Source organism: Peromyscus californicus, unplaced genomic scaffold (genome assembly GCF_007827085.1).
Source record: "Peromyscus californicus insignis strain IS unplaced genomic scaffold, ASM782708v3 Scaffold_11__1_contigs__length_118956290, whole genome shotgun sequence".
In the NCBI taxonomy this organism is placed as follows: domain Eukaryota; kingdom Metazoa; phylum Chordata; class Mammalia; order Rodentia; family Cricetidae; genus Peromyscus; species Peromyscus californicus.
This window is the reverse complement of record NW_026294402.1, coordinates 74,829,262-74,847,555: the sequence shown is the minus strand read 5'-3', so window position 1 is coordinate 74,847,555 and position 18,294 is coordinate 74,829,262. Positions and strand designations below refer to the sequence as shown.

The 18,294-nt window shown below is 42.5% G+C and overlaps 1 protein-coding gene across 2 annotated transcripts in view; it reads left to right on the top strand.

Annotated features, from left to right (window-relative positions):
- Nucleotides 1-2,247: 2,247 nt before the first annotated feature.
- The window catches only part of Filip1 (filamin A interacting protein 1), a 172,380-nt gene continuing 156,333 nt past the window's right edge, over nucleotides 2,248-18,294 (top strand). For both annotated transcript variants that reach the window (XM_052715154.1, XM_052715145.1), the window contains exon 1: nucleotides 2,248-2,358. The gene's annotated coding sequence lies outside the window, so the exon portion shown is untranslated. The remainder of the gene's footprint in view (nucleotides 2,359-18,294) is intronic.

Below are 18,294 nucleotides of genomic sequence, written 5' to 3'. Positions count from 1 at the left end.
ATAAGACACAGCTAGCTTCACATAAAAGCTTAATAGCAGTTTCTCCTTGTAAACATTTTTACATTTATTGTTAATGTATATGTATATGGTATGTAGGCATGTGTGCCAGGGCACATGAGTAGAGGTCAGAGGGCAACTTCGTGTGTTCCTGCCATCTTTATGGGGGTTTTATGTCATCAGGCTTTCATGCGTTTGCTGTCCAATCAGCTCACCTATGTGATCTCTGTCCTTCCCCCTCTCCCTCTTTCATTCCCCCTTCCCCTTAATTAAGGTTAGTCCAGACCCAGAAAAACTAAGCAAATGAAATTTCATGTATATTTAGTGGGAAATAAATTAAGGGGAACGAAGTGATGTCTGTATGCTGTTAGGATAGTGATAACTGGGCTGTTTTCTGGTGGGTTGGGACATAGGTAACAGTTAACTTTGGAGGTGAAGTGTCTTTAAGAATAAGGACACACACGTACTATATTCACATTCTACTATGTAAAGTGGCCAGCAGGGTTACTTAGCACAGAAGGTGTGTACTGTACATGTGCAACTATTAAAATACAGCGCCTCTGTCTTTCTGTGTCTCTTTGTCCACCTTTGGTTGTCATGTCAAAAAGAAGGCATCTTTATTTTATATTTTTATTTTATGTTGCATGCAAAAGGGTTTTACACTCCTGGGCTACCTTCATCTTGCTATGTAGCAAAGGAAGACCTTGAACTTCTGATCTTCCTGCCGCCATGTTTATTGTTTTGTTTTAATTTTTGTTTTTGTTTTTGTTTTTGTTTGAGACAAGGCTTCTCTGTGTAACAGCTCTGGCTGTCCTGGAACTTGCTTTGTAGACCAGGCTAACCTCGAACTCACAGAGATCCGCCTGCCTCTGCCTCCCAAGTGCTGGGATTAGAGGCGTGCTCCACCACCACCACTCCACTTATTTTTTTGTTTTATTTTATTTTATTCTATTGAGGAGACAGGATGTTGCTGTGTAGCCCAGGCTGTCTCAAATTCCAGATCCTCCTACTTTAGCTCCCCAAGGCTAGGATCCTAGGCATATTCCCCTGAACCTCGTTTAAAAGGATGGTCATTATTAAAATGATGACTTGATTTGGGAATAGGGTCAACATTTAAAGGGATATTGTTGAGATTTTTGTCAGGGCAATATTCTGAAAGGCTCTTGGCAGCCCCTAATCACCATTAATTTCCCATATGTGCTTAGTAAATCAGAGGACTAAATACACATTTTTATGAGTCGTAAGCTTGGCAGATTCCTACTTTTCTGTGATACAGAATGAAGTTTAAGGTGGAGCTGCTTCCTCCCTGATTTTGGAGAATGGAGGGTTAACGATGACTCAAACTTGACAACCACTAGCGATGTCTGGAGTCCTGGTGTTTCTGGGGTGTTTGCCATGTGCTGCTTTGAATGAATGACTTGAGTGGGAATATTAAGAGTTTCCTTCCTGACTTGACTTCTTTCAGAATCCTAGCGCTGTCGACATTCCTTTACGGTAGCCTTATTTGAAAAACACTCATCTTATGTAGCAGGGCACATCTTTTAAGAGTAAGTAATCAAGTTATAAATGGAACACTCCAATGATGAAAGCTGCTTGGAAATGATCTCTTACCGTGAATTTTCTCGACCGTTGTAGTGCACTATTAAATGCATTAAAAAAAAAATCACAACACTTATCTAAGAGTCTAATTGAGAAGAATATTGCCTTGGGAAATTGCTCTGCCCAAGACAACTGCCGCTCTGTTTCTCTTCAGATTTAAAAACCCAAGTCCCGCTTCACCGTCTGCAAACAGTAATTACCTCTTGTGAAATGAGCTGAGGTCCTTAAAGGAGTCTGCCGGCTTCCCGGGATCTTTCCGGGGTGAGCGGGATGCGGGGCTGATAACCCAGCTGCTTAGGAACTGAGCAGGGCCGGCTGCAAACTCCTCAGCTGTTGACAGGCCGGCCTCGCTGAGAACACTGGTTAAATATAGCACGCGCAGCTCAGCCCCCCAACAAAGTCACCGCGCTGACAGTGTGCGGGAGCAGCAGAGGAGAAACCTAATCTCAGAACCCAACAACACCTAGCAACAGTTGAAAAAACTTTGAAACAAAAGTCGGGGTGTGAGATAGGCGGCTTCCAATTCCTGCTGATCCCGACTGAAGGAGAGAGAAGCTGCAGCTATTCTGTGCCGTTTCCTGTATGACTTCAGCGACTGGCTAGTTAGTCCCAGCAGAGTGGGAAAAGCGTTTTCCTCAGCCTTCTTTTGGGCTGGCTAGTTTTCCAGGACTCAGTCCTGGGCTGTGGGGCAAGCCACTGGGTTCTTCAAGGGATAAACCCTCCGAGAAAGGATCCATCTTTGGTAAAAGGAGCTGCCAGCAGGTAAGAACCCCCTGCAACCCTCCCTCCCCTCCCCAAGAAGATATTTACTCTGTTAAGAAATCTGTTTCCACAAGAAGACAATTCGCTCCAATTCTACTTTGTCTCTAATGCTTGGACTTCTCCTGTTCTATGATGGGACAGCACGTGTAGAAATTATTAGAATCTGTGTGAATTATTAAAAAAAATCAGAAACTTCTTCTCTTTCTCAGTCATAGCGATTCCCTTTTAAACACAATGTTTTGTGATTTCTTCATAGCGGTCAAGCTAGCCCTGATGAGTTATTCATGTTCTTGCAGGTAATAGGAATATGATGAAAGTCCAGTGCCTTTCACAACCAGGGTAGCTAAGCCATGGAGGGGACATTTCCTCCGGAGCAAAATAGCTTTCCCTTATTGAAAATAGCTAAGCAGCTTGTGTGGTAACTGAGGAGAGTCCTGTCTGGTGTTCCTGTGGCTGCGCTGTTGACCCGCTTCTTTGTGCCACTGCTGGGTTTGCCGGATTCTCTGATTGCGTCGGACACCTTGTGCTGGGTCTGACCTCATTTGCCTGCAGTTGCCCAAATGCTTCTGACTCGAACAAAATATGCCTGCTGCTGATTCGCTGCTTTTGCAGTAGTTGAATATTCAGGAGAATGTTGTGTTAATTAAACTAATTAAATGGAGTGATTGCTTTTGTGCGAGTATGGTAGATTCCACTTTAAGAAACTTAGACCGAATTTTTTTTAGGAAGAAAAAAAAATCCTTCCATAAGTTGCATGGGTGTGAGTGTGTTTCCAGTAGTATGAAGGAAGTTCTCATATCCTTTGAGAGTGTATTGTCTCCCTGTCCACGAGGTGACATGCACCTTAATCAGAATTGCTTACAGTGAACAAGTTCATGTTCAGTTTCACAGCTTGTGGCTACACACACAGCTGATGTAGTCAATATTGATTCCTGGTGGTCTGTAGTTGGGGTCAAATTTGCATAAGAGGATGGATTATTTCTTCAAATGATCCAGAGAGTTTGGATGAATAAACCTAAGGATAATATCAAAGAAAATACTGAAGAAAAAATTTTAAAAGAAAGTATTTTAACACTGGACATGGAGGCTCCTGCTTGTAATCCAGCACTGGGGAGACTGAGGCAGGAAGATTGCTGTGAGTGCAAAGCCAACCTGAGCTACACAGCAAGTTTTAGCCCAGCCTGGCCTATAGAGTAAGGCTCCACCTTCAAAATAAGGCAAAACAAAACAGCAAACCTGTTTGTGTCTATTTTGACAATGGGAAAAAAGAATTTCCATTAACCAGCTTGGAAATTTTTTTTTCTATGACAAATGAGAATATGTAAGCCTTTTTGGTAAATGTTCTATTCTAAGACTAGTCGATGAATGATTATACAGTTTGTGTTTAGGAAAAAGAAATAACACTGTTATTTCAATGTATATCATGTATATAGTTCTGATTACATGATTAGTTTGCAAAGTAAATGAAGCTAATCCAATGTAATCAACATATACAAATAATAGTGAGTGTGCATGCTGGTTGCCTCTGAGTGGGAGAGGGAACTTAATGGTACTTTGCTGGAGATAAAATATCGTTGTCTTGAAAGACTTATGAAAAGTCAGAACTAGATGCTCTACATTTTTCTTGTCTTAATCCTAGGAAGGGTCACATTGCTGGCTTCCACATGCCTGGGGAAGGCCAGAATCTCCCATTGGTTTGAGGCATTCAATTTTCTCTGGCTCAGTGAGACAGCTTTTAGATAACAGCACAGTGCTTGGCCCTGAGTGGAAGCCATGTCTGCTGAAGTGGAGTTTTGAGTCTCATTAATTGTTTTCATGGTTCTAAGTTTCCCCTTGAGAATTAAAAGGTGATAAATTAAACCACGTGGTTCCCTCCACTGTCTGAACAGAATAGCACACTCTGTGAATACACAGATCCATCCCCTGATTGATTTAAGTGCGTGTTTGTGTGCTGTTTTGGAAGTGCCCCCTCTTCCCTTTCCCTATGGGAGCACTTGGACTCTTGCTGTTCTCTTTAGCTCTTGTCTGGATATGCCACTGCTGCCCGCTTTCAGCCTCATTACCATCCAAACCACGCTGCTGGTGATCAAGGGACTAACTTTCTCTCCACTTTGCTGTGCATGTCTGTCTACACTTTGGTTTCCCGGGGCGGGGGGGCACTCCTTGTTGCTGCCAAACACCAACATTTTGAAAACCTTCCATCATCTGGCACCTACTTAACTTTTCCAGTTTCGTTCCCACTACTCAGCAGCAAGGTCCCTTGGCTTCAGGTACTTCAGGTTATGGACCATTCTGTAAACACAAGAGCAGTGGGTACTTTAAGACCTTGCCCTTCCTCATGCCGTTCACCTTGCCTGGGACACACTCTGCTCCTGTAGAGACCTTGTTTATCCTTTCGGACACAGACCATCGCCTCCCATCTTCACAGAGATTCTGAAGTGACTCCTTAGTTTGGAAACGCGGATGCTGTTTATGTTAGGGTTCCTCATGGTGGGCGTGGCCTCATTAGAGCTGGGACTGTTTTGAGAAATCTTCTGGAGTGCTCTGGAGTTTCTTGGCCCCATGTACACTGTGGACAATCTATTAACTTCTTAGGTTCAAGATTCCTAATATGAGTATGTGAGAGTGTATAAAATCAAAAAACCAACTAGAAGTATGGTTAAGAGTGTTTTATCTAAAAATTTTCTTAGTGAAAATCTTCATAGTTTTACCAATTTTAACCATGTTTACATGTCTGACTGTGGAGAAGATATTGCATACCTCACAAACGAAACCAAAAGGACATCTATCTACCTACTCCTGTATATGAACCTAGACTTCTAAACCTCTAAATTCTGTGATTCATGTTTTTTAAAATCATCTTTTAGGGCCAAATTTCTTATATGGGTACCTTTGGTCAATTTATTTAAATCATGACTCTTTCTATTTATGAGCCATGAATGAAAATCTGGCCATGAACAATAAAACATTTAAGATTTCATGGTCACTTTAGATATTTTCTCCCTAGATGTTTGAAACACAGATGATTCTTGGTACTACTTTCAATCACTCATGAAACCTGCAGCCTTGCTAAGAGACAGCAAGAATGCACAAGGCTTTTGAAGCTATTTGCTCTGTATTCACCAAAACAAAAGCATTCTCTTAATAGTCTAAGGTGGTTTTCTACTGGGATTTGTGAAATAATTAATATACTCATTAAGCAATGGTCTCCACATGGTTAATAGTTTTTAATTATGAAATGTTGGGGTTTATGCATTCTAAGCAGTGTACATTATGGTTTTCCTTTTAAATGAGCATTTCTCTTTAGAAATGTTTTTATTTTTATTATTTTCAATGTGTGTGTGTGTAAGAGTGTGTGTGCGTGTGTGCAGATACCTGATGAGGTCAGAGGTATAGGATCCCACTGGAGCTGGAGTTGCAAGCCACTGTGAGCTGCCTGATGTGGGTGCTCAGAATTGAACTCAGATCTAATGCAAGAGAAATATATGATCTTCCACAGATTTATTTATTTTCATTTATATGTGTGTGTTTGTATCTGTGTGAATGTGTGCCATATGTGTGACAATGCCTGAGGAGGCCTGATGATTCCCTGGAGCCCTGAGCTGCACACCATGACTGTTGGGTGTTGGTAATGAACTCTGCAAGAGCAGAAAGTACTCTTAACCATAGGGCTTCTCTCCAGTCTTAAGATAAGCACTTAAAAAAAAAGATAATAATGGGTATAATATGTGCCTCAGACTTAGAGTATTACAGAGTTTAATCTACACAAGTTACTTACTTCTCTAACCTTGAGTTTTTAAATAGAAAGCTATGGGTCTGATGGGCAAGCTTAGGTTAATATATACCTTAACAAAAATGCTTAAGAGAAAAATGATTGGTAACAACTTAGAAAAATCATATAAAAACCTACACTACAAATTAATTTATATAGCATTTTAATATGTGTCAACAAAATAAAAGATGAGCTAATGAAATAATATTTGTTTCCTTGAATCTGACAGAAGTTCTAATAGTAAGGATATAGTCATGGAAGAGGGATTGGGAACATCAAGTAACAGGCAAGCCTGGTGACCCAGACTCAGGTTTCAGCTCACTGTGGCCTTGGGCGGATTCCCTGGCTTCAGTTTCCTTACCTGAGACTTACAGTGTTTTGTCCTCGTAGTGTTGTTTGAAGATCGAAGAGCTAAAAGCATAGGTATGCGTCTGATAAGTTGTCCAATAAATTCAGTCTCACCTTTACTGTCACATTTTAAGTGTTTTGTTTATTATAATCCTAGTTGCACACAAAGTTCTCAGATGGCTTGTAGACTGAAACACACCATGGCAAGCAAGGGAGGACTCATTCTTTACCTTGGAATCTGGGTTGGGACGGAGTACTGCTGCTGGTCGCCCTAAGCAAACAGTTTGAGCAGCAGCCAATAATTCCCGATGGAATTTAGGCTGCTGCCTCTCCCCCCTCCCCCGTTATCACTCAGCAGTCCTGTGTCTTCTAGAGGCATTACTAAAAAGGTTAAGAAATCACCCACAGGATAGACTGTTCTTGTTTCTATATTTGCACTTGGAGATAAAATGTCTTTATACTTAGGGCTTGGCTGTCTCTTTCACAGCCAGCTAAGCCGGGTAATGCATAGCAATGCAGACTTCCATGGAGGGGATGATAGTGAATTTATTATTCTCTACTTCTTTCTTCCCTTAGATGATTTGTTTGGTTTCACTAACTTAGTAACAGATAACGTGAAAAGACCAAAAAAGGTCATCTTAGGCTAACTTCAACTTTATCAAGTAGAAATGAATTCCTGCTATTCATTGCTCTTAATCCTAGTCAGTCTTAAACATGATAAGAAAGTCTGCCACAAGACAAACAAAACCAGTGTCACATTACAAAGATGTTGATGCATATGCTGCACATTGTGTACACCTAATTTAACAAAATATAGGAAGCATTCTCATGGTAGTGGTTGGGCGGGGGGAGTTTCTAAGTAGTTAGAGTAGCAGGAAACCTTGTATGGGGTGATTATGGTTTGGACCTGTCAATTCTATTCCATTTCTCTAGTTGACAAGAAGAGTCTGTAAGCTGAGTTTGAGAACTATCATTTTCCAGTGAAAACCTAGTTGTGAAAAAGAGGGAGGGAAAGAAGGATGGGGATAGATAGATAGATAGATAGATAGATAGATAGATAGATAGACAGACAGAGAGGGAGGAAGGAGAGAGAGAGACAGAGAGAGGAAAAAAAGCCATTTTCTTGGCTTTGCAAATACACTGCAAAGGTTTTAAGGCAAAAATATAGGAACTTCAGGCAAACATACTGAGGTATATTATTTTTCCTTAAATGGTCAATCTTACTCTTTCCCTAATGAGAAAAGGGAAAGGCTGTTGGCAGAGTACAACTGTCTCTGGTAGTAGCTGGGGCAGTTTAATTTCGAAGGCCAGGCATCCTGTTGTGGTAGAACTTGGGAGGAAAATCAAACATGAATTGAGTCGTTTTACTGTTAAACATCTGATCGACAACTTGAGAAACTCTGGGCAGAGACATGAAATAATGAGACTATACCAGCACCCCATGCCCCCCACCCCCGAGGGCCTTGTTTAAGCCACAGCGACACCAAGGCATGGAGTAGGTTTGTGTTGCTTTTCCTTTTTGGGAAATGGTGTCAGTGTGTAATCCTGGGTGATTTATATGTTTCTGGGGCCTGTGAAAGACAAACCAAAGGATATCTTCAAGCTAGGACAGAACTTATCTGGAGTAAGTTGACTTTAATTGAGCCCTTAAGGTTAAGTATTTTTTTCTGGGTTGAGTTTCCTGTTTAACTGCTGTTATCTATTGCTTTGTCTTAGACGTGGTGGAAATAATGTTTGTTGCTTTGTGGCCAAAGACCTGGAATGTCTACACTTAGGAGTAGTTGTTTTTTCTTTTGCCCTCATCCTAACTGCACTCCTCCCCAGGCACTTCTCATAAATGAAGTATCTACTCCTTACTTTTGTAAAGAAAATCTATAGGGAAGCCATGACATGGACATAGGAGGACTGGTCAAATGTGTTCTTTAAAAAAGTAATTTCCTAAAGATTCGACACCAGAAGATGATTTGATTGAAAACAGTAGACTGCTGACGTCACCAAGACAATCAAGTTACTGCTAGCTTGTCTTGTGTATCTGCAAGACTTTTGCAAAAACAATCCCCCCCCAGATGCGCATGAGTCACAGGCACCACAGTAATAGGGATAAATTAACTTTCTTTTTCTTTAATATACTTATGTCTCAACTAACTCACTTTAGAGCTTTCTGCTTGGGCTGGAGTGCGACAGAACAACAGGAAAGGAAGAGGCCTTGCTGAGTTCATAATGCTATTTCAGTGTGGCAATAGAAGAGCATGAGGAAATGACACCCGGGGCCTGTGTCTGGAGCCTGCAGCTACTGGGCCGACAGCATCACACTGAGATGAAAACAAGGATGGTCTGCTCACCAGGACGGCCAGCACGTTCTGCCAGCCTCAGGGTTTTCCTCAGCATTCTATAAGTCTTGAGACGTGACACTGGAGGTATTCAAGGCTCTCTGTGCTCCATTAACTGGTTAGTAAGGGACACGCGCTGGAAGAGCAGCCTGGTATTTGGATCACATAAACTTGGTGTTTGCATGCTGTCTTTTTTAGACATCATCTACAGGTTTGGGCACCACCAAACCAAAGGCTTTATTCACAGCCTGTTGCTTGCTCTGCTTTTAAGTAAGCTAGCTGTGTTGGTGGTGTTCACTCCTTATAGGGGTTCCCCTAAGGAGGGAACATTCTCACCTTCAAAACTCTGCCCGGTCAACAGACCATTGCCCAGGATACCAGGAGTTTACCAGTAACTGGGACACTTAAGCCCCCAGTATACATAATATAAGGATATCAGTAGCTATGTGTATTTCCATTTATGTGTAACTGTATGGAATATACGCAAACGATGCTAATAACAGCCAACATACACTCCGAAGCGCCTTGTGGGAGGCCTTATGCCAAGCATATCATGTAAATGACTTTATTTTCTTCTCATAGCAACTCTATGATGCCACCCTCAACTGGAGTTTGAACTCAGGGCCTCCAACATACTGGACAAACGATCTACCACTGTTAGCCCTATCTCACAGATTAGGAAAATGAGGTTTATACATGCTAAGTAATTTGCCCGGTGGCAGGTGTAAAATCCAAACTCGGGGGGTGTGGCCGTTTTTTATGTCTTATTTTTAGCCGTCGTTTTGAAATGCAGGAAGTTGCTCAAGGAGTAATCCCTGCCCCCAGTGGCTGAGCCGTGTTTTAGGGAGAGTGTAGAAGTCAGCACTAAAGGGCTTCACTGCCCTTGCAGCTAGAGCAGGTTGAAGGTTTACCAAGGGCAAAGGATAAACAGACTGAAGGGCCCCTTGCCAGGGTCCCCAAAGCAGAGCAAGAAGCTTCAATGGCCAGTGAAGTTCGATAACCCAGGAAGAGGTAGAGGAGCTGGGCACAGAGCACAGAAGCAAGTCTTCGTTACTGATGGTTCTCCAAGATGGTTGGGTAAAGGGGGTCAACTGGCAGCAGGCGGTCCCATCAAAACCAAACCAAAGACAAAACAAAGCAGGACAGAGCAGACAGGCTGCTGTCGTTTAAGAACAATTAGCCGACAGGGTCTCGCTATGTAGCCCAGGCTGGCTTTGAGCTAGTGATTCTCCTGCCTCAACTCCCTGAGTGCTGGGATTAAAGGTGTGACCACCGTCCCTCGAGACCTGACACTTTATAGCTGGTGTTTGTCAACTGAGCATCACTGCCAAGATGTTTCACTGGATACCTTTTTCATTCTTTCTCTTTGATACAAGCGTTACATGATGCTAAATGTCTGGCCATTCAGAAGTAATGGGGAAATTTTTAGTTTTTGTTCACTTGTTGGCATTTAACTTCTGAATTGTTTGAAATAAAAGAACAGTTTTAAAGGGGGGGGGAAGTTTTCATTTAAAAGATAAGGCAATTTATTTTTATTATTTTGATTTATGCATATATGGATACACCTGTATGTAGGTATGTTCATGTGACTTCAGGTGCCCATGGGAGTCAAAGGTGTCGGAATCCCTGGAGCTGGAGTCACAGGCAGTTGTAAACAGTTCGATATGAGTGCTGGGAACTGAGTTCAGGTCCTCTGTAAGGGCAGCAAGTACTCCTCACCACAGAGTCCTCGATCCATGTTCCTAATAAAATTTTGATGGAGCATATAGTGCTTCGCTTTTTCTTATGCCAGAATCTGTAAATGCTTCATTTTCCCAGTGACTCAAATAATTCCCCCCAAAGAGAACGTTTCGCGTAGGATGAAGATGCATAATAGAACTAATTTCTGCCTTCCGAGAAGTTCTGTAAGTTGAAAGCAGTGTCTTGGCAACTGTGTTAGCATCGCTGAGTGCCTCTTCCCAACACACACCCACTCACAGTTGCTCTCCTAGCTGAAGCACAGGACTTTCACCGTGCCTTACAGGCTGTACGGCATCCTGAAGCAAAGCTGCTGCTTCCTTTGTGGCATAGACCTGCTTAATACAGAGCAATGGGAAAAAAAAGGTGGAGATAGTGATTGTTTTCATCAAGGCTCTCTGCTTCATTTGTAGATCCCCTTATGACAAATTCAGAATTCCCTCTTGGTCCTCTCCTGCCTTTACGTTAAAAGACATAACATTGTCAAAGGAGGAGACTACTTAGTGTTTCTACCCTTTGGAGATGAAGGGCTTGACTGGGTGGCTTCCGGAAGCTTTCTCCCATCAGTCAATTAACCTAAATTCCTTTTGGCAACAAAACTGAGTGATAATTTCCATACTGGTCTTTAGTGAATGCCTCTTAAGTGGAAGATATTAACAATTTATCATACTGACTTAAGAGTTACTGAGATTTCTGTAAGATTTGCTAATTCTCTCAGCACTTCTGCCCCTGGTCAGATAGCAAGTAGGAATGGGGGCTTTGAGTTTACACTCAAATGACGTTGTAGATTTGGTTCTGGGGCTGAGATACAGAAGAGCATGGGTACCTGTAGACTCACTTCAAGTGAGAACCATCACAGCATCCATTTGGGTGTGTCTCAACACTCTTGTAATAGTTATGCTTCTGTCCCCGTGATGAAATACCTACAGAATCACCTTAAGAGAAGAGAGATTTTCTTTGGCTCACAGTTTCTGAAGAAACATTCCATCATGGCCAGGAAGGCATGGCGGCCATAGTGGCTTGGTGAGTGGCAGTGGGAGCTTATGGCATGGTAGATTAAGCAACTGAGCACTCACTCTGGAAACCAGAAGTAGATACCATCTTCAGGGTCCAGCCCCAGCAACCCACTTCTGCCAGTGAAGCCGCAGCCCCAAAGGTTCCAGTCTCCCAAGACAGCACTTAGCACTACCACCTAAAGACCCAGTGTTCAAACACATGAGCCCATGTAGGACATTTTACATCCCGATGGTAGCAAGACCCTATGAATCTAAGTCTCTTGGGAGTACTTCAAAAATATTAGTGCCTAGACCATGGCCTCAGAGGTTCTCATTCAAATTGACCCATGTGGGGGCTTTCCCATGTGACTATAATTTGTGTTCATATGTTAGAACCAGTTATCTAGGAGCATTCGAAAGGGAAGTCACTTGGCAGAAGTTTCCAAGTCCTCTCAAGGTAGAATTGGGTTAGGAGCAGAGCTTACCCAGGCTTTGGTAGTGGACACTTCTCATACCTCCTAGCGGCTGCATTTCTGTCTTAGGTGAACTGACCCCAGGATCATACCTTGACTTAGATTTTAGGGTCTTGACTGGGAATCAGTAACAGCTCCCTGGTTCATGTTTGTGATTGCACTTCGGTTCTAGAGACGTGGCACAAAGGTAGCTTAGATTCTGAGCCAGGACAAGAACTTAAGGCCTTCGAGCCCTAGCGAGTTCATCTCTATCACACAGGTCTAATAAACATTACAGCAGCTGGCAATTGTGGACGCCTTCTGGGGAGTAGGTGAATGAGGTAGGTACCCTGATTTGACTGACAAGGAGGCTGAGAGAACGCGTCTGCCTCCCTACCCACAGCAAGCAGGTGGCAGGTCGGACATGAGTCCAGGCACTCCCCAGCCTGGGCTCACCCGCTCTTAATCACTCTGCTATTTTGGAGCTTGCTCTGAGAGTATACGGTGTTAAGTAGCAGCTGCTGCCCATTTCAGTGTCAGAGTCTGGTGGCAGCTGGCTTTGGCGCGGTCAGCTCTCATGCCTGGGTTTTTTGCCTGACCAGGGACTAGGTCTGTGCCTTGCCTTCTCTTTCCCCAGTGAATAATCTGGTTTGAGGATCCCTATTACCTTTAAGGCTTCTCCCAGTGACTTTGCTTCTTAGATCCAGCCTTTCCTTCTCTTGTGGTCTGTATAATACTTTACACCTTTCTTTTGGGAGTGTGTTCTCTTTACTTTCCCAGGCATTCGAACCACAAATTTTACTCCTGTTTAGATCCTTGACATTTCCTTGCCCTGTAAGTCTGGCTCGTCCCTTACATTCTGCCTGTGAGTCCTCCATCTATGCTTTCATACCACACCCCAGCTTCTCAAGCAAGGTCCACACCAACAGGAAGGGATTAATCAGTTCCCTTCCACAGCAGCAGGTGCATTGGAAGCAAGCTGCTCTGTCATGTGAGATTGACAGGTCAGTGGGTCAAGGCAGTCTGAAGAACTTTTAAAATCTACCGTTTTAGGTAGTATGTATGTATGGAACTAACTTGTGATAGATTCTGTAAGTTTCAAGTTCCACAGAACAGGCATTTGAATACCTATAAGAAAACTTAGAAACATTACCTGGTTAATTGAAGCTTTCTTAAAATAAAAATCCTCTTATCTTAAGATAAAAAAACCTTTCTTAAGATAAAAACACACATTGTATCATAAATTTCTCTAAACAGTAGAAACTAAATAGGAAGTGAGAGATTGTGATTATTTTATAATAAATAAATGCATGTAAAAATAGGCTCACATATGACTAGAGACTGGTTTTAGAATAATCTACAAGTGTTGAACAAGTGTTTGTTAAGTTGAACTCATTAAATATCATGAATTTAAGAAAATATTCCTGATTAGTTTTTATTATCGAAAGGCTCCGCCTCCTTACCCACCCAAACCAGGAAAATCATAGCCAGTGACTATGAGTCTTTCTCCTGCTTCCCACCCCTAGTCATCATATTATTGCTTTTCTAAACAGAAAACTAAAATCAACGAACACTCTTTGAGCAGCTGATGTTACTAGGTGAGTGAGGGCGGACTGTCACTCTGACTACTGACATACAGATGCAGTTCTGGTAGCAAGCTAGAATGCTATTTGGCATACCTTCATACCATAGCCCAAGGCTCAACCATCCACACAGGCTTAATGGCAACTGTTTGCTCCTCATCTCTTTACACAAGCTCATGAAAAAAAAAAATCAACAACCAGGCTTCTCTTGTAGTCATTAGCTGGAAAGGCTCTCATCCTCCGAAATCTATTTTGGAGTTCGGATTGCTCCACTCCCCTACAAGTGGGGCAGCAACAGCTGCTATTTAGTGAACGTTCCTGCTGACAGTTCCAGCTGATGAATCCCACCGAGTTTCCCCACCCGTGTGCATGCTCCCTGTGTGGCTCCTAGAGGAAATGTTGAGTGGACTTGCTTGATTTTGCCTTCTTTACCACAGCTTTTTTTTTCCTTCTCCCTTGCATCACTTCCTCCAGATTTTAACAATGCTGTAATGTGCATCAGCATTCCCAGCTTCCAGGGAATAAAGTCCCAGTGCACACATGTGTTCCTGGTGATGCACTGTGATGGACTCTTACCAAGATGAGCACGTGGAACTCTCAGCTCAAACAGAAGACAGGACAGGGGTGGGGAGCAGCCAGATGAAAGTGGCTTGTGGTTTCTCAGAAAGTGAAGAATTTTGTTCATTTGAGAAACAAATTAGACAAAAGACAGAGCTCTTGTTTCCCACATAGTGTTAATGAAAGACTAGGATCCTACAATTGGATGCCTAGCTGGATTACATTATCATTTCAATTTCTGTTTCTAGACATTTTCACAGGAGTTGGATTTCTCTGTATAGATGGCTGTCTCTATTACTGCGTGAGATTTAAAAGGATTTGGGTTATGTGGAAGCGAGTGACTAGAGGGAGGTCTCCTCCATCAGCTCATGTTGAAGAACAATGGCCTGGGGTCCAGTCAGACTCCTATGGCCAGAAAGGAAGCTAGACGGATGCTGAACTGGGAGCTTGATGGATAGAACACAGGATCCAAATGGCATGGCACTGGACCACAAACAGTGGTCTCGTGTGGCAGCTGGCCTATATGGGTCTGACATGTGCTTCTGGGTGGAGCACAGCTGAGTTCTTGCACCAAATGGGAAAGCATATCAGAAGGAGCAGGAAGGAGGTTTGGGAGGTGGGATTTAGGAACAATGGAGCTTCGGAGGAGAGGCAATTCTGGAAACTGTGGAGTGCCACAACTTGAATACAATGTCAAAAAGTGATACCAAGTCCAAGTACAGAACTGGAGGTCATTGTGTCTCTTGCTTCCCATTCAGTAGGCATCACTCACCCCTTACGTAGTACTTGGTAAGGTCGTGCATGTGAGGCACCGTTTTGGTTACCTTCTCATTGCTGTAATAAAATACTCTGGCAGTGGTAACTTAAGGGTCAAAGGGTTTATTTTGGTTCATTTTTTAGGAGATAAAGTTCACCATGGCAAGGAAGATAGTAAAGGCATGGTGGCAGGCGGGGGAGCCTGGCTGTTTACTCACATCTACATCTAGGAAGCGGAGGATAGATGGGAAGTGAGGCTAAAGGTCTGCCCCCGGGACTGCTTCAGTGAGGATCCACCACCTAAATGTTCTACAGCCTTCCCAAACAACACTACCAGCTAACAACCGTGTGTTCACACACGTAAGCCTAAGGGGGACATTTCATATTCAGAGCACGGCAGGAACCAAGGTTGAGATGCTATGATAGTATTGCACTGTCTGTACCCTCTCGCAGGGGTCCAGGAGAAAACACAACTGCATGTCACCCATAAGCACTTGGTGTTGTGGGATCCTAGAAGCAGGACCACTTCCAAGTCTGGGGATGTCAAGTGATGTATGTGGTAAATTGATTCTTGCTGCAGTAAAGCAGGAATGATGAAGCTGGAAGGGAAATAGAGCCGGGTGGACAAGAGCACAGGGTACACAGCAGAAATGAAAACGATTGAAAGGCGCCGATACCAGAGTCATTGAGACAAGTCCACACAGCTTGACGAATGGGGAGCTGGGAAGTTGCACTCTTTCCCCTACATGATAATTTTAATGTCTTAAAAATATTGTGAAGTGAATCCACTATACACACAAATTTAGTCGCATTTTAGACTCTAGTGAACTTAATGAGCCCAGAAAATATGCATTTGTGGACTGGAAAATTCCTGATCCATAGCACTCACACTGCTTGTATTCTTGCAGAAGGCTGAGCACTCTCACTATGTTTGAGAAGGGGTGATGAAGGCATCCTACAAAAGTGTTTGCTTTTGGCCTTTTACAAGTTTGTGCACTTTAACAAAATACTTACATATATCGAATCCTCCAAGTGCCTGACTATGTGGAGGCTGTAAACCCCAGCACCAGCTGAGAAAGCTTTGAAGCACAAGTTGCCTTACCACATATTAAAATAAAACTCAAGGAGCTGGAGAGAAGGCTCAGGGAGAAAGCTTCCTGCTCTCACAGAGGAGTCTGGTTCAGTTTCCAGCACCCTCTTCTTTGGGTGGCTTACAACTGCCTGTAACCCCAGTTCCAGGGGATATATACCCTTTTTTGGCCTCTGTGAGCCCCTGCATGCATGTATACACAGAGATATACACATAAATAAATCCTATAATAAATCTTTTTAAAAAAGTAAAACCACACAAGTTAAAACACTTTCATAGTGGTACCAAAATCAGTGTACATCAGATGAGGGGACTAAGGAAAAACTCAGACCCAGAACCAGGGCTCTGAGTTGGCCCACCCCAACATCCACCCCATCTATGATCTGCTGAAGCACGTGAAAGGGTGAGACGTGCAGATCCAAAGCTATAGGATCTCCACAGCACAGAGCAACAACAAGACATCTAAGAGGAGCCTCGGTGAGAACCCAGTATCCAGGGTATAGCAGAAGCCAGAGGCCGCGAACCAGACCAATGACTCATAGCAATGAACTAAGGAAGTATAGACTGAAGGGTATACTGTGTGACTCATTATGATACTTCCCCCTTTTTTATTTCTTTCTCTTTTTGTTTGTTTTTGCTTTTCTTTTAAATTTCATTTTTTTGGGGGCCGGGGGTGGGGGGCAGTTTGCAAGGAAAGAGGATGGATATGAAGGGATGGGGAGATGAATGGAATCAGGATACATGATGTGAAATCCACTAAGCATCAATAAAAAGTTAAAAAAAAAGAAACACTTTCATATCAAAATCAGTTTTTATCTGATGAGGAGACTAAGGAAAAACTTATAGAAAGTAAAAATAAAAACAAAACAACCTCCCAAACCTTGCCATATAAAAAATTTAGTGTTGGAGAGCAGACCTATCAAACCTGCCGTGGTACTGTCATTTAACCAACAGTGTGGAAAGACTCTGGAGAATGAAATGAAATTTCTATGTCACACTCAAATACATATTAAATAGACCAGAAATTTAAGTTAAAAAGGATAGAACGAGAATTTAAAATCCTCAAATATGTACATAGAAGTAGATAGATTGTTTTTTGGGAACCTTCTTAATCTAGATTTTAAAACAAACAGACAAACAAACAGACAGACAGACAAGTGAAAAACACTCCAGGAAGCTGGGCCAGTGAGACAGCTCAGTGAGCAAAGGAGCTTGCTGCCAAACCCAAGGAACGGAGCTGGATCCCGGGGGCCCCATGGTAGAGGAGAGAGCCCGCTCCTGAAGGTTGTCCTCTGACCTCCAGTGCCCTCTGCAGCTCGCAGGCACACCCCAGTACCATCTCCACGTATGTAAGTGAAGATAAAACAGAAGGCTTGAAAAACCCAGTGAAACAAAACAGTCGAATGAATTTAACTCTGCTAAAAATGGAAGAAAACTCTTAAACAGAAAAATAAAAGCAAACACCAAAAATACCAACAACAGAGTAAAGACATGGATGCACATGCCTGTAAACTCAATGCTTTGGGACAGAGTGGCAGGAAGATCAGCAGTCTCAGCTACATCATGAGTTCAAGGCCAGCTTAGGCTATTGCAACCCTGTCTCATCCAAAACAAATGAAACAAAAAATACCAACATCATTCATGAGCCAAGTTAAAATTTAAATAGCAAAATTTGTGATTTAGTAATCAAGATCAATATCTTTAAAATAGGAAATTCTTTTAAATAAATAAAGCAAACTCCATAATAGAGAAATGTATAAATGACATAAATAATTCTAACAAGCTGGTGGAAGATTGTTTAACCTTACTGGGAATTAAAACTCCAAGTTAAAACAATTTGATATGATTTCAGCCAGCGTATTAACAAAGGACTCGAAAACTCTGACGTTAGTGCGGTAAGGGCAGTAGGAAATGGACGCTGTATATTTCGGTGGGAAATGCAACGGGGACCGGCTTCCTGAAAGGCCGTTCAACAATATGTGACAAAATGCTTATAATCAGAAGAAAAATAAGCATATTCCCAATCTGAAAAAATAGGAGAGTCCACACATGTGATGCTTCTGAGAGCACATTGTTTTCTTTTCCTCCTATTGTTCTCAAATCTTACGTCGACTCCTAAAAATTTGGCAGACCTAAAGACTTATTTTTTTTTAAAAAGTCAGCGTACTTCTAGCTCAGTTGTTTGGTGGATTTCCTAGGAAGGGGCTTGCTGGACTGGAGTTTTGAAGCAGGCCTCACAGCCCATTCTATGTCATCACTGAAGTGGCAAGGACATCTTGGTGGCATCTTGTTTCCTGAGTAATGCTATTGTTTAA